This window comes from Ptychodera flava, chromosome 11 (assembly GCF_041260155.1).
Source record: "Ptychodera flava strain L36383 chromosome 11, AS_Pfla_20210202, whole genome shotgun sequence".
NCBI classification, from domain to species: domain Eukaryota; kingdom Metazoa; phylum Hemichordata; class Enteropneusta; family Ptychoderidae; genus Ptychodera; species Ptychodera flava.
In genome coordinates, this window is record NC_091938.1 from 20,354,631 (window position 1) to 20,371,547 (window position 16,917).

Consider the following 16,917-nt stretch of genomic DNA (forward strand, 5'->3'; position numbering starts at 1 on the left):
CATTGACTTATGTCATACATGTACATGTTGATTTTTTAAACAGTAAGATCAAATATAGCTGCGTGGCGGCGATCTTGTTACGATTTTCTCATATACTGAGCCATAACTCAGACATATTTCCACCAGTATCATTCAAAGTTGGTACAAGGACATTGACATATTTCATACATATGCTCGTCAATTTGTTTCATGTCATGTAGCAGTATCATGTCAATTATTGAACTTTCATAATTAGGCTGATATGTCAAGAAATACTGCATCAAATTTCATGAAACTTTGTACAGATGTTAAGCTCAAATTGCTTTAACAGTGAAAAAGACATTTATCAGTGTCATTTTAATTAATTTGTAATTGCATATGTAATGAACTTTCCTAATTAGAGTGATATATCCACAAATACAACGTCAAATTTGATGAAAATTGATACAGATGTTGATCTCATAGTGTTGTAAATGCTGCATTAAACTTTATGAATATGGTACCGGTGATGATCTATTAGTGTTAGGATAGTATGAAAAAATGTTTTGCAACATCCTGTCAACTAATTCCCAGTTGACTCATTTAATGACCTTTAGGATAGTGGCCTACATTGGTTTTATGTTTTCATCACCATGGAACTCATTCTTGGCCATTGAGTGCCATCTGTATCAAAGTATTTTTATCACAGGACCTGTAATTAAAGTACCCATTAGCAAGCGGGGACTGTGTCATCAACGATGACTTGTTATGAAATAATTTTGATTATTATATCTGTAAATTATTTGATACAAAACAAAACAAAGAACAAAACAGCATGATACCACTATGAAACAGACTTTGTTTGATCATGTCGGGTAGAATATAGGGTGTTGTCACAAATTGGTATTCTGCTAATGAAGCTACCCTGAATTTTTTATTTATGCCTGTGAAACAGCTGATGTCCCCACCCTGTTTCTAAAAATAAAGCACATGTCCAAATTGAGAAGAATTTGCCAGGCTGTCAGCTCAGTGACCAATACATGTCACCATATTTCTGTCAGGCGAAGGATAGTAATGTTTGACCTTTTATCAAATGAAAATCCCAAATAAAACTGCTCAAAAAGATTTGCAAAGTGTGGAAATTGTATTGTTTACTACTATAAACCATAAGAATTAGCAACCTGACCTTGAATTTCAAATGCTTAATTGAGAAAAGAAAAATGCTTTTTCATGTTTTGGAAAATTAGGGCTGGGACATGGAACAGACATCTTTATGCACATCTAGCTGTCATAAATTTGACAAAAAAAACCTAGACGGGTTAATCTGTATAGTGTACGACAGGGTTGTAAACTTTTGGCGTTTTAGCACTGAGAATTACTGCAGGTTGAGGGTAGCATAGCTGTCATCAGGATGTATGGCTGGATGAATGGATGGATGGACGGATGGCGGATGCCTTTTGTGTACATGTTGTTGCAGTGTGGCTTTGTATTTCTTAATGTAGTGTTTGTGTGTACGGAAAATTAGGACATGCTTTTCTACTTGTGAAAAAAGTCCTGCTGTGATTCAGTATGTTGTCAACTCGATTTTCTTGTATAATTTTACAGAAGGAGAACATGTTTCTACTCTGTTTTTAACCAGGGTTAGAGTAATAAGGTCCATACACTCAAAGTCGCATAAAATTTAAGGACTTCTAAGGACTTTTCCAGCAATTTTCAAGGACTTTTTAGGTCCAAAACACCATTTTCAAAACATCTCTTTTAACATTATATCATTTTTTACATCATTTTACATATAATTTTATGATATCACGACTGATTTTCTTGTTTATTTTGAGCATTGTAGGTAGATTATCAGTTTTCTATGACTCTCCAGGACTTGGTTTCATTTTCAAGGACTTTTCAAAAACTTCCCCGGAAGGCTTTAAAATTGAAGGATTCTAGGACTTTTCAGGAGGCTATGGACCCTTGATTTAGACGATTTCTTCTGCTATCACTAATTTTCACTGAAAGTACAAAAACTTGGCGAGAAACTCATTTATATGTCCAAAAATAGTAAATGACGTGTCAGAAACTCATCTTAAATTTTTTTTGAGATCCTTAGTTGCCCGTCATGAAGTACCATGTTATTTTCCACATGCATAATTTATTCGCTCGTAACATACATATAATACCCAGTAGTAAAAGAGAAAAATTTTTTGCCTGTAAAACTTAAAGCCTACACGCAATAAAAAGCAGTTAAAAGACGATGTAAAAATATCACACTATGGACTGGTATTAAAATATTGTCTGTCTTTCTGTCCGTCTGTCTGATCATTTTGTAAAACTATTAATAGTAGCTTCATAGTTAAATACAGGTCACGGTTGTGTGATATATTAAAAGAGCTGCAATTCCAGGGACTTATTTCCATCCTAATTACTGAGATGATGGTAACCTTGACTATAGAATTTCTTAGATCCACCACAAATGGATATTAATTGTTGCAAGCTTTATATCAAGGCTGCAGGCAAGTAACTTGATACTGTTGATAATTATTGGTGTGCATTGCGTCAAGCCTTTTCATCAGCGACCGATTCTTTTGTATGAATTTCTCATTGCCCTCTGATAGCATCTCTCCTGTCAGTCAACTTTTAAATGCTGAGATGTCAGGTTGTAATGAGGGCTGTAAAAATTTTTGCAACCAATCTTGCTGACAGGTTATTTTAATTAAAAAAGTGACAGTGTTGTTGTTGACGACAAAATCCTTTGAAATGACATTGTGTTGTACGCACAGATGACTGAGTAAAAAACTGTGAACAGAAAATTTATGGTAACAATTACAGATAATATCTGAAATGAAACAAAAAGTTAATTTATGCAAGAAAGATGATTAGAAATCATTGCATGTCTTTCCACTTTGTCGAATTTTTGTGTCACTATAAAATTTATCTGTATCTACAAAGAGTGAATAATGATTCCTGTGCATAATTGCCTACTATTTTGTCGTTACCTTGGGACGTCAGTGAATGTTATTGCAAAAGTGATATGTCCCTATATGGTTGACATGAATTTTGCTATTTTACCTTTATGTCAGCCCTACCTAGTAGTCGTACGATTTACCAGGATGTGCGGGTATTTGTAAACAGATCTGTTCATTACAAGTCACAGCCAAAACAACTCTCAAATGGGTGAATAAATTTAGGAACTGCACAGTACAGTCATGCATACCCAAGTATAACCCTCTGTGTGTATTTAATATGTCTCGTCGATACATGTTTATTGGTGTGCGATAGATGGGATTGAGCAGTACTGTAAGGAGTTGAACATTGAAGAGTGCATGCCCAGAGGGTGTAAGACATACATGACTTCTTAATGCAATGTCTGATGGTGTTTCCCGGCAACGACATGACCGAAAGATGTGCTACTGTAAAAAAAAAAGTGGATGGAAATTGCTTCCTAGATCATGTCATGTGAAAAAAACAAACCAAAAATAAAAAAAATGAAAAAGCCATAATAATTGTATCAAAAGATGACCAATTTAAAAGTTAATGTTTCAATATATTTACAGAGCAGAAATAGAATTTGTGATTAACGTACATAATAAAGATAGTGAAAAAATCATTACAAATTACTGCTACTTGTCCTTTAATTTATGTATGGCACACTCGGCTCAATCGATATGCGGCATATATCCTTATTTGCCAGATGAAATATATGCTATGTGTCATGGGTAGACTGCCAAACCTGAGGACTTTTCAAAATATAATAAAATTAAATCATTTATCATAGTATAAAATGTCAGGATTGAAATAATTCAAATTTTTGTTGATATGGGCAAAAATTGTTCTCATGATGGCCATCTTTGCCAAACTATTGAAAGCTGCGCAATGCTATTGGCAACCGGCATATCATCAACTGTGAGATATTATATTCATAATTAATGACATAATTGCTTTTTATGGGTAATATTACAGTGAAAAACACACGCCTGAAAAATAGCCACAAAGGAGTGATCAAAGATGGTGATAAAAATGTATCTGTTAATGGAACAAAAATTTATCACTCCGTCTTGGGATGCAGACGTAGATAGACTATACTTAACTGTAATTGCTTAGTGAGAAATACCATTCTTGGCTGAACTAAATAATGCTGTAATGTCTTTTGGGGTAAATTGCAATTTCATAACCAAGAACCTAAATATGAACAAAGCAGACACTATTGAGATGACATTTTAGCATCTGCATTTGAAAATGATGTTGAATCTCAAATATTTGAACTGAAAAGCTATTTTGAGGAATTTTAAAATAGAGAATTTCTGAAAATTTTCATGTAGCTGATATGGTAATGATTTTTGTCAAAGTTTAGGGAGGATAATTTATGACATGTATAAATTCTAGTTTGGCGTTAGTTGTTTGTCATCAAGATTTTTTTTTACCCTTTCACAGTTCATATCAGTCCAAACCCTTTCACCACAATGGTTTGACCCAAACCCTTTGTTATCAATGGCGATTGTTAGACCTGTTCACAGGGTATCGGGTGAGCACAGGACAGGTTTTAAAGACAACCATGATGAATTTACAGTTTATTCTATGTCGAAAAGACAAACATGTGAACAATACACTAATTGAGAATTTTCCACTGTCAAGTTCAATGGCAAATGTTATCCATTACAAAAATTGGAAAGTCATTTTTCAATCAGGTAGGAAGCTGATGATGTAAACGTTTGACTTTTCACTTTATCTCGTACCTGATCAGTACAATGCAATCAGGGTACAACTTATTTCTTAAGAACAGCGCCAAACTAACAACAGGATGATGGGTACTGACAAGTTACGAAAGACTATTAAAGTCACGTACGTTTTTGCAAGAGGTTATAAATTCGGTGAACTCGGTGAAAATATAGTCCCTGGTGAGAGTAAAGGAAGCTGAATCATGAATAATTTCTGAAGAACAGACATTTCGTGCTCAAACATGCATTGTGTAATGTGTGTATTGACCTATTAAGTATACCAGCACATGTATATGCCAAAAGCAGCTGGGTGTTGAATTCTTCTAAGGATCTCAGGGACTATAAAAAATCTCTGCTATGCTGTACACGCTGGAAAAAAGTAAAGTAACCCAAGGCAATAGCCAGGGTATTCTTCTGGTACTATTAACATTTGAGTTTGCTTTTCCCAAATCATCAAGGGTTTAGAAAATAATTTTTGATCCCCTGGGAAGTATTAAAATTACTGCATTATAGAAGGGAGTGAAATACAGCTGAAAGATTATGTTTAATATGTATATGAGGATATATTGATGACAGTTCTGTGACAGCATTTTTCTAAGGGGATTTAGGAGGGTGTGAAATCTAGCCTTAAGTCTTTTAGATTGACTTAGTGTTGTAAAGGCATATTGATGACAGTATTTTAACAGTGTTTTTCTCGGGGGGATTTTTTATAAAATAACCAAAGCAATTGAGGTTGCCTTACATGGGGTTGCAATAAAATTGTACGTAGTTGTACTAGCTTTCATTGTCATAGGCTTTGCATTCATTCACACTGTATGGAAGCTTTTATTATTTTTATGTGTTCCAAGTGAAAACACGTTGTCAAGGAAGGGCTGTCTTTATGAGCCTTTTAAAAAAAAAACCATGTCAGTTGGCATTTCAAAGAATCAATAAACTTGGAAACTGCATGAAGAAATTTAAAAAAGAAAATGCAAGAAGTAATTTGAAAAAAGAAACCAATCATCTGTAGACTTGAGGGCACATACCGTGTATTCCTCCGATTCTAAGACCCCCTTTTCAGAACCAAAGATGACGAAAAAGATATGGGGGGTCTAATAAACGGATGTCACCGCGAAACCGAACGTCGAAGTTAATTTATGCTAATTTATGCAATGTTATGCAAATTTTTATGCCAATGACTTTTTGATTCACGCTACAGACAACTTATACTTTGTGATATCGACTCATGGCCATGCTGTGTAGATACTGGCAGTCGAATCTGTACAAGTATAAATTAATGGAGATCCACAAGTCTTGAAATATAACGTATTTGCCATACCTTCTTTTACTAAACAATACGATAGCAATAAATCTTTGTATTTCGTGAATAGATAATCACCACGAAACTTTGTACAACAAGTACGTTCCTCAGCAGCAGCTAGCTCCCCATATAGTCTGGTTCCCTGACCCATTTCCCCGGTAGAGGGCGTGGGGAAATATAGGGTCAGGTACCGGGTAGCCATCTTGAACAGAATTTTGTTCAAGATGGCGGAGGTTAGTCACCTGACAGAACATGCTACAAACAAATATGGCTGCTTCTACGAAAACGCCGGTCAAAATTCGACTGGATCAGAATTATGTTCGAACACTGGTATCCGAACCAAAAACATTGGCACACGAGACGGGAAACATAAACTGAAAGGATTAATCCAGAAGTACGGGGAAATAGAGGTGATTGAAGGCTGGCTGTGATATGATATCGCAGCAGTACTTGTGGCGTGTATCGAACGCGCTAGGGTCATTGAGGTCATCGCCGACTGTGGCGTGACCCCGATGACCAGAGCACGTTCGATACACGCCACAAGTACTGCTGCGATATCACAGCTAATTGAAAGCAAACTTTGTTGGAACTGTGAACGACGATTGATTTCGATGGATAGAATGGTGTCCGAATTTCGTGAAAAATGCCAGGCATCATGTCGACATTCTAAAAGTATCAAGAGGTGTGCTAAATCACAGTGGCTAAATCATGGAGGTAAAAAGTCTTTCTTTCTACCTCCACGGCTTTGTGGTACAAACAAGAAGTTGGTGTCAAGTGAGCCTGAAAGTGCGAAACCAAAGAAACATGAGAAAAAGTTACAAGTGTTACTTTCATCCAATCACAGCTTGTTTTATTTTAACCCAATAGCGTCCATGTTTACATTAGCCGGTACCTGACCCTATATTTCCCCACGCCCTCTACCGGGGAAATGGGTCAGGGAACCAGACTAGCTCCCCATACATAGCATGGCCACAAAGGTCAGACAATGAGTGAAGGGAAAGTCCCTGAAGTTCCGCTGGCTGTGATTGGTCAATTTACGCAATAGGTCAAAGGTGTCAGTGCATGAGGTCAAGGTAAAATTCTGTTCAGTGGGATGGTGTCCGTCCGATGTTTTCTATGTACGATCATGGAGGTAGTAGAATGGTACGATTTTCATAAACAATCAATTACACGTCGTGAGTTTATTATTTTGCTCCTAGTTTCAAAAAGTCTAACCGTATCTCGAAACGAAATGTGATCTTACGAACAGGCAGGCTCGAACAGGTAAAGTGTTGAGGCAGCGGCTGGCCGAGACGAAAGATTGCTGCGCCAATCTGCTTTATATTTGATGTGTTGAATTTTTGGCAATACACCCTGAAGTTTTTTTATTACTTGTATCGATGACCGAAATGTCTCGTGATGTGGAATTCAGTCATCTATGATAAACTGTTCGGAATATGGTACGATCATGCACGTTTTTGTTCTAGTGTAAGTGTATAGGGCCGTTTAAACTTATGAAGTTGGGTATTTTCCCCTCGCAAGACTTCGAAAGCGTGCATAATCTTGAAAATCTGTTACACTATCGTTCTACTCATTGCTGGGACTAGTTCAGGAAAGGACACACACAAATGCCGTTCAAACAATAAATACCTTCATTACATGAGAAAAACTACAAAATTGATGAAACATAAACGGAAGAAATTCAAAGAATTTTCAGTTCATGCGCGGAAGAAACTTTGGATATCGCGTTTCGTTTGTCAACACAATAATTGCCCTCTTCATCTAAGTCAAACCAGTCGAAGTCGATATCGTCGTCATTAAGTCTTTTTGAAAGATTTTACGATACCAGTGATATTTCTATTTTCACTGGTTGCTTATACGGTAAAGTTGAACGTAAGAGAAAACTTGCAGCGCTTCACAATGATCACAAAAGAAAACTTACGTGATAGAAATCTGTTGAAAAGATCTTTTTATACTTTAATGGTAAATTTTAACGTAAGAGAAAACGTGCAGCTATTCACAATGATCACAAAAGATACCTTACCTGATAGAAAACTGTTGAAAAAATCTTTATAAGCACACCATTTAAAGAGCAACTTTTTCACGTGCCGTAGTCTTTTGCCTCAGTAGTATGAAAACAGTGTAAGTTGAAAGTTGTTAAAAGCTCGTGTCATTCACACGTCCCAAATTTTCTATTGATAACGGCAACAAAAGGATTTCGCGACATCGTCACAAGATCCTATAAAAATGCGTCGATTTATCGTAGACTTTATTTTCCGAAAAGTCATAAGACAGTGCACGGTCGTCATGGGCAAGAAAAACAGTAATTATTAAAAACATTCTCGCTGTCGGCATGCCTATCTACCGTCGCAATCAGCTAGAACTTGGTTTGCCGTATGAACTTCGCCGAGATGCAAACAACATACACGATCGAAATGCTGTAGCCGTTGTTCAAGATGGTTGCAAAGTTGAAAGTTTGAAGCGAGATGCAGCACTCATACCGGGCACGGTTACTTTCGAATATCATCGATCGTGACATGTCAGTCAACAAAAATACTACTTGAAGGCAAAGAAGAAAGCATTCATCCATTAATTCTCCAAGAGTTGGCATGGCAGAGAAATGTCCACGTCCGGTGTTTTTGCAAATAATGCGGCTGTACCTCTGCTAAAGCAATCAGTCCGAGGTACTGTTTTCACCGTACATATTCACTAAAACAGACCAAATCATGCCGCTGAGAAAAAATGAAACGGCCCTTTTAAGGGCCACAACAGTCTCCAAAAGAGAACTACTGATACCCAAACTTTTTTGTGTTTGTATGAGTGTAAATTGTGTTTGTTTGATCGTGATGAAATGAGCAAATCTACTTGATCGACAAGTCCGATAACCCAACGATCCTAAATGTTCATTTCATGGTAGCCAAATTGCATCGAAATGTTCGATTCGTACATAATCAGATGTTGAAAAATCTGCTTATTTTGATGGTAGCAAAATGACAGTAACGAAAAGACGACATTATACTAGATCGAGACGCTAAAAAATCCAACTCTTTTATATTGTACATTTAGGTAGTGAAATCCAAGTGTAGTTTTATCGCCAGGAAATGATAGAACTGTTCCCGATTGATATGTTCCAAACCTCAACAATAGTGTGCGTGTGTGTGAGGTTTGTCCACTTTGACACTTGTTTGTGAATTTGATAAGCAGCGTAGGTGTTGTGGATATTCTGGTCTCATAACATGACAATGGCTCTATTGTTCCAGTCAAAATTCGGGTGTACCTTCTGGGGGTCTTATAAACGAACTAACAGCTAATTACGAATTGATAAAATAATCCTGGGGGTCTTATAAACGGGCGGGGTCTTAGAATCGGAGGAATACGGTATGTTTGCAACAGTGTTGGGAGCACTCATACACATTATATGGGGTCTTGCATTTTGGAAACTTGTAAGCTTTTGATTGAGAGAATCAGTGGTCCCGATATGAGATAAAATGTGGCACAGTCATTAATAATTTAGCATTAATTTTTTTATTAATCCTGTCAGAATTAATTGATCCTGTCAGAAGAAGTTTCCATTAAGTTACAATCGATGAAAAGTGTCGATTTCAGGATTATGCTAACTATCATGATACCTGATATACTCTAACTGTATAACCTTCACAGTGGTAAAGATTGACCCGCCATTGAAATCCATTTTGAGTTAATAACAGGAATATTGTGACCATTGCTTTGCAGAGTCAACTTTTCCCTACACCACCCGGCATTTTCGTAAAATTTTGATGACATGAAGTTTAACAGACACACCCATTGTCTTACCTTAGCAGTATGTGCGTAAAAATAATCGTTAAAAGTAAAATGCTGCATACGCATCTGTACAGACATGTATGGTGATTGCATATGGACTGTAGTACATGAAGTAAAGCCATCAATTAAGTGTGCAATATGGGACGTTAAAAAGCCTGGTTACCACATCCAAATTGCCAAAATAGTCATTTTAGTGCATCCTTTGTGTGTTGTAGGGACATCCATAAAAGCACCTCATTTGTCAAAAGAAAAAGGCCAGAGTAATTAAATTCTTTGTTTTGTATCTTTGCACATATAGATTTTGGGAAGTTTTCCTGACAGAAAACAAAATATGAATTTGAATGGAACTTTACCACATATAATTCGCTGCCTACATGTCTTCATTTTCAAATTTTGTATATGTACTTAAAACGCCTGCACACTTGCGCGTATTGTCTCACTGTAATGTAAATCATGGACTCAAGGTGAAAAAAAGTTTCTGCTTTTATTCTTGAATGAGCACTCATATCACTTTAGAACTAGTAAATATAAAACTTGCATGTGTAACATTTTCTGTGTGCGTTTTTGAGGGCTGCTTACCTGCCTACCTTTTAAAACCTTTAGTAGACGCAAAACAAAAATGAAATTGCTCTGGCTGCATTAAACTATGATTACAACAGGTTGATTTCATTATTGATCATACAAAAACTATGATATTGTAAAACTAAATTGCCATTAATTTTTACAGTTCCTGAGTTTACAATATTGAGTTATATTCCCAACTGTCTAAATGGAAAAGTGAATTAGTTGTCATGGTTTTAACATGTCATGCCAGTTTATAGTCACGATCTGATAGATTAACCATAAATGTTCATGTTTCATAATGAAGAAGAGATGCCCTGTTTGCAGACATACACCAGGAAAAAAATCTTGTATTAAATGACCCCAAGTGTCATTTAAAACATGATTATGGTCATCATCATGGTCTTTCTACAGGTGACCATACAGTAGTTGACCATGTATTGACCATGGTGTCTGACCATGGTCCTGAATTTATTATGGAGTGGACAATAAGATGACCATGGTTAAACATGGTCATCCTTAATTTTGATAATTCACAGTTGTTACTATACTATACTATACTATACTATACTATACTATATGTGTGGTTAGGAGACTGACCCTCTAACTCACTAACTCTTATTAAGGTAGAATATATGGGCCTTGATGAGGACAGGTATTAAGACTCTCAAATTTTTTTAATACTTTTCTGGTCTACTGCCCGCGGGGGCTAATTTTACATTTCATTGAGTAGGAAAAATTGTTTAAGTTAAAGTTATTAGTTTTTTTGAAAATTGAATGACAGGGATGGCTGCCGAATCAAATTTCATATATTGGTAATTAATGTTAGGTAATTTGTTTCTCCGAGTCTAGATACCAATTTTGCATCATGATCCCTAATTTTTATTCCTGCTGACGATGTGGTATGAGAATGTTTGAGAATTTCCTGGAGGAAAGTGTGAGCAGATGTTTAAATCTTTTGCTTTTGAGGTGCATACTTAACCTTCCGGTAAATTAGGAATTTATAGAAATTTCCGTTTATTGTTCCTGTACCATTAGAATATCATGTGTGAAATTAGTCACTCTGTGATTAAGTTTTGCTGGGCAGGCATGGTGATTTGACTTGTATAAAAAATAAAGATGGGAATTGAAAAAATTGGAATAATTTGAGTAGTATCACACCTATGAAAGGGACTGCTCTCTTACATTATGTACAATATGTTGAAGTTCCAATTGCTGAGAGAAAGCCTTGATTGGTGGTATAACTATCCCCAGACTGTACAATACGCAATTGACATCAGTGTAATATATACTTAAGTTGTGACTTCATTGTGTGCCCTTAGCAAAGCGGAGAGAAAAGTAATATTTATTCAAATTGAATCCATGAAACGTGATACAGCAGTTAGCAGTTTGGGTTGTTATCATAGCTGGGATTTATTTGAAATGATCATGTGACATAAGCTTGACTAGTCTGAAAGGTGATTGTGTAATGTTATATGTTATGGTATAGAATTGCAGCAAGGTTTCCTAAATACTGGATTATGGCTTATATAATAATACCCATGGTGTTATCGTCTGAGCATTATTTTATATTTGTTTCAAGGATTTCTCTGCATGCTCACAGGCATCTAGCACAGCATATATACAGCTTAGGAAAGTCAGTGCAAAATTCACTACATATGTGATGACACTTTTTAAAAGCTAATTTGAAAAAAAAGGAATAAATAAATCAAGAAATAAATTATTAAATAGATATATAATTTAGTAACCAACCAATTCATCAGTTTAAAACAAAAATGGCCGTTATGTCCGTTAAGTTGATTTGGAATAATTTCATTTATTAATCAGTTATAGGACAGCAAGCGATTAAATGATCAAAAAACCATCTTTTTCCAGGGTTTTTGCCTTAGACAGGCGATAGCATGTTTTTATTTGCCATGTCGGGCAAGTATAAACAAAAAATGTTGCGTCTTTCCTATATAATTGGTATCATGGTGATTAGAATTTTGTAAGGGATCAGTGTAACTTTGTACCATGGTGATGTACAACAGTATTTTAAAATAGATTACATGCAAAGAAATGTTTACCAGCATTTAGCATCATACAAAGTTGTAACCAGCGTCCTTTGTGGAGCCTATAGATGCACATTTTTATGTCTACAGACAGGATTTTCAGTTGTACCCTACAGGCAGTTTAATGATTGAAATTTATGTTCACTATAAACTCTGCCATATGACATTTACATGTATATTGCTGACTGTGCTTAAATTACAGTCGGTGGAATACGTACCTGACATTTTCAGACTTCTGTATGAGTAGACAATCCCTATCCGTATCTTGGTAGAACTGTTATGCTCACAGCCATGCATATATGCCGTGATGCTAAGCTTTAATTTGTCGTATTGTGTCGTAAAAAAGTTATTTTACGATGAAAGCAATATATAACTGACATGAACATTCGTTTCATATTGCTCAGATGCCATTAAACTGCTTAAGTTACACTGTGCCTCTGTGTAAAACTTCACTCATGTTAACAAATTTGAATTTTGAAATATTAGTATATATAGTAAGGACATATAGAGTTCAAAAGTTGGTATCAGATGGCATTGATACACTTTATCAAGCATGTTGTACTTTAACCATAACACATGATAGGTCAAGGTCATGATTTGTTACTGACCTAATGAGGGATAGCGCTCATCAATATTGTCATGAGGACAAGTTTGAGGGCAGGTAACTTATCGTGATCTTGCCCTCGCTATCATGTGTTATCAATTTTATCTGTTGAAAAGCCTCTGCATCTGATTATGATAATTGCATATGAAAATAGAACATCTATAATCACAGACAAAAAGTTGCTTAGTTCATCTATCTATCGCACGCTTTCCAATAATTTCTATCGCGCGAACACAGCATTGGTTTTTTTACTTGAATTATTCGTTCTTTAAAACGGGGTCTAATTCAGGCGCAGTAACATGAATGTATCAAATATGCCGGGAAGATGTGCATGCTTTAACCAGTTTGTGACCATTATATGCAGAAAAGATGGGCACTGTTCAGCGGTCAAGATGTCACCTTTCAACCGAGCGGGCAAGAATCTCCTTAAGACATGTTTAATCACTTATATTGAAGTATGATTACAAGATTGAGCCAATCACAATGATCCAATGGAGACGTAATATATTAAATGTAATATGTGCTGGATATTTGTCTGTCATTTTGACCTCTGTACATGTTGACCCGCGGGCTGTGAGCTAGGTCGTGTAGATATATCGATGTAATACATTGTACACGGATACAAAGTTATAGGTTTGTTGAATTATTATTTCAGGTGTGTCCCAGAGTCCCAATGTAAGAACACAGCATTGAAAGTCTGTGTGCACAATTAAGTGACCTAATTCATAAGTGTATCATTTTGGAATGTTTTGTTGAACATTTTATGCCTGTTATCTTTGCTGACTGCAGACTTGCATCATCAAATTGTAAACACTACAAAAATTTGAAAATATGCTGTACCAACAGCTGGTGCACGTACATTTAATCTTGTAAAGGATTATTGAAAAATTTTTTTTGAAATGGGCATGCTTTCATCAATGCCTGAATGGTGACAATATGTTGGTTATAAAAGTCGATCCTATACAGATTGCGTCAACGTCTGAGCGGGGCATTATAGACAAATTTAGCGGCTGTTCTAATCGATTTTGACCATTTTTCAGTTTTCCATCTTTGAAGATGGATAATCCCTCTTGAAATCCACTCCACCTCTAGTGATAATCAATGACATTATTTCCATGACCTACTTGAAATGGTTTTCAACACCCTTGCATGCTGACACGTCTAGATCATTTATATTTGACATGCAAAACCGCATAGTATATTGTCCTGAGCTCATTTTTATTCAAATTCTGATCAAAAAAGTGCGAAAAGTGCTTTTTTTCATGTTTCTATCTCTCTTCAAGCATTAATGTCCCTCACAGACACAAATAGTTTTTACATGGGTCACTTCTACATTTCAATGAAAGAAAACCCAACAGAGTTGGTAATAACTGGTTGTAAATTTACAATTTATAATCTTTTGAGCATTGATATTCTAGAAAGCCATGATATTGGACAGACAGAAAAGCAAAGATGAATCTCAGAATATTTACTTTTGTAAATTATTAGTCACTTTTTCTTAGCTTTCAAGAATTGACGTCTGGTTACTTGTTCCATTTTTTTCTGATCACAGTTTTCATGTTGATTTAGATGCTTCATAAATAAATTAGACCTACCGGTAGGTGATATGTAAAAAGTTTTGCTCACAAAATCACAACAAAATTCAGTCAAATTTTTAAGTTTTTTGCTTTCTTTGTCAACCAGAATCCCAAATAGCAGCATACATGTATGTTCGCACATGTAGAAGGCGACATATGATTTAAATACAGAAAGGTCCTATTCATCGATCTCTGCCGTCGCTTTTTATTTTATTTCTTGTTGTCCCATAAAACGCTGGCATCAACAGTGGCATATTGTCATTTAAAGAGTTCACCATCAGGTCAGACATCCAGTACATGTCACAGCTTATCAGTATGATAATCAGCTGGGGCAGTCCACAGAGGTCACGCTGAACTCAGTTTCTGCTGTGAAAATGTTAAACCTTTGAGCGCCAGATCAATTTTTGTCACCCTTATGAAATGTGCCTTAGTCAATTTTTGTCAGATTTTTGCCAAAATGTTGATAAAAAACTGGCCCATGAAATGTTGTGTTCATTTGGTCCAAAGTTATCAGAAAAATTACAGAAAAGTTTATAAACATTGATAAAATGTTGCACTAAAATTTTAGTGGGAAAAAAAACAGCATTCAAAGGGTGAATCACATGACAATGTAGATACAAAGGCAAGAGCTGTAGCCTGCACTTGCCTATTTTTGTCATTTTAAAACAGTTCTTGGAGGCAGTGAATTTCCAAAATTGTGCTGGCAGGTGCACATTTTAACGTCCAGCCTTTTTGATTCACCATCAGAAAACAGAAAAGAAAAACGAAAAAAAGTAACATGTCCGGCCGTATCTTGATTGGATGATTGATGAATCATTTACATGCGCGAATGTCGCTGTACTTTTGCCCTTTGTTATTGTATTGGTGGATGGATTAAGTAAAGCAAAATGCTGTCTATCGATCAGCTACATTGTAACAGTAATATGTGTGGCCAAGCTGTACCAGCACAAACAACAAACAGACTACCAGCATACTTAACTTGGGCGTGTGGCTGCAGGCTGTTAATAAGCTACAGCGCATTTAATCTCATTTTATTTTTGGATTGGCCGACGCTTACAAGAGATCAAGAATTTATAATGCAGTTTTGTTCTGATGATCAACACTTGTGAAGTATCCTGACAACTGTTGGCTTTTCGTCATTTTTGAGGTTATTTTTGTAGATTTTTTGATATGTACCCGTATGAAATAAAATTGAAATAAATACATAAATAAATAAATAAATAAATAAATAACATTATTGTTGATATTTGTGATATGTACCGGCCCTGTTTAAAGTAAAATTGATAATAATTAAATAAATAAATAAGTAAATAAATAACAAATAAATAAATAAAATACACCAATAAACAAACAAACAAACAAACAAACAAATCCTGTTGTTTTCGAAGTCTGGCATCAATAATGTCAGACATAGTTGAAACAGCAAAGAGGCTACACTAAGTTTAACCCTTTGAGCGCCAAAGTCTATTTTTGTCCCCTACATAAAATAAATCCCCTGTCAACTTTTCTCAGATTTTTGCCAAAATTTTGAGAAAAAACTGTAGCCAATGAAATGTGATGTCCATTTGGCCGAAAATTATCAACAAATTACAGAAAAATTCATAAAAATTGGTAAAATTTTGCACTAAAATTTTAGCAGAAGAAAATTAAAGCTCTCAAAGGGTTAATAATTGAACTTGGAGAGAATTTTTGATTTTCACAGACCATTCAGCATACGATAATTGAACATGACAGATATAACAAAGTGACAGACTACAGCACCAATTATGAAAGTTATTGCAACTCGACACATTTTTGTGACATTTCACATTCAATGCTTTTATAATGTAACCGACAATGTTGGAATATTTTAGAATATCTAAAGCCCATCCGGCTAAACCCTTGTAGACCCTTGTAAACCCTTGCTTGCCCTTGGAGAGTTTATGAGCCATTAGAGAGCCAGTAGCTATATAACTTTTTTTGATGTTTTTAACTATTTTTGTGTTCTACTCACCAAAGCATGTTGAAATACTGTATATTTAGCTTGTTGACACAGCATCTATACTTGTAAAATGCACTTTTAGTGTTTATGTTTAAATTCTAATCCAGACCAGAATTCACTTGTCAACGATAACGATACACGTCTACACATGCACAGGCTGAGTTGACAAGTTGAATACTGTGTATATCAACATGCTTTGGGGAGTAGAACAAGAAACTTAAAACAAAATGTAGTGGGAAAAAAACAGAAAAAGTTGCAGCTGCTGGGCCTTCAATCATCAGAGGGAGATTTCATGAACAATATCTCCAGAAATTCAAAAGTTTCTAAGGAGATACATGAGATTGCAGTTATTGTATTAAAAAAAACTGAAGTAAAAGAAGAAAGCACATCATTCAGTGC

The 16,917-nt window shown here is 35.6% G+C and overlaps 1 protein-coding gene across 2 annotated transcripts in view; it reads left to right on the forward strand.

Moving 5' to 3' along the window:
- Nucleotides 1-16,917, forward strand: part of LOC139143759 (nuclear receptor subfamily 1 group D member 2-like) — a 99,012-nt gene that overhangs the window by 62,236 nt on the left and 19,859 nt on the right. The window lies entirely within an intron of this gene.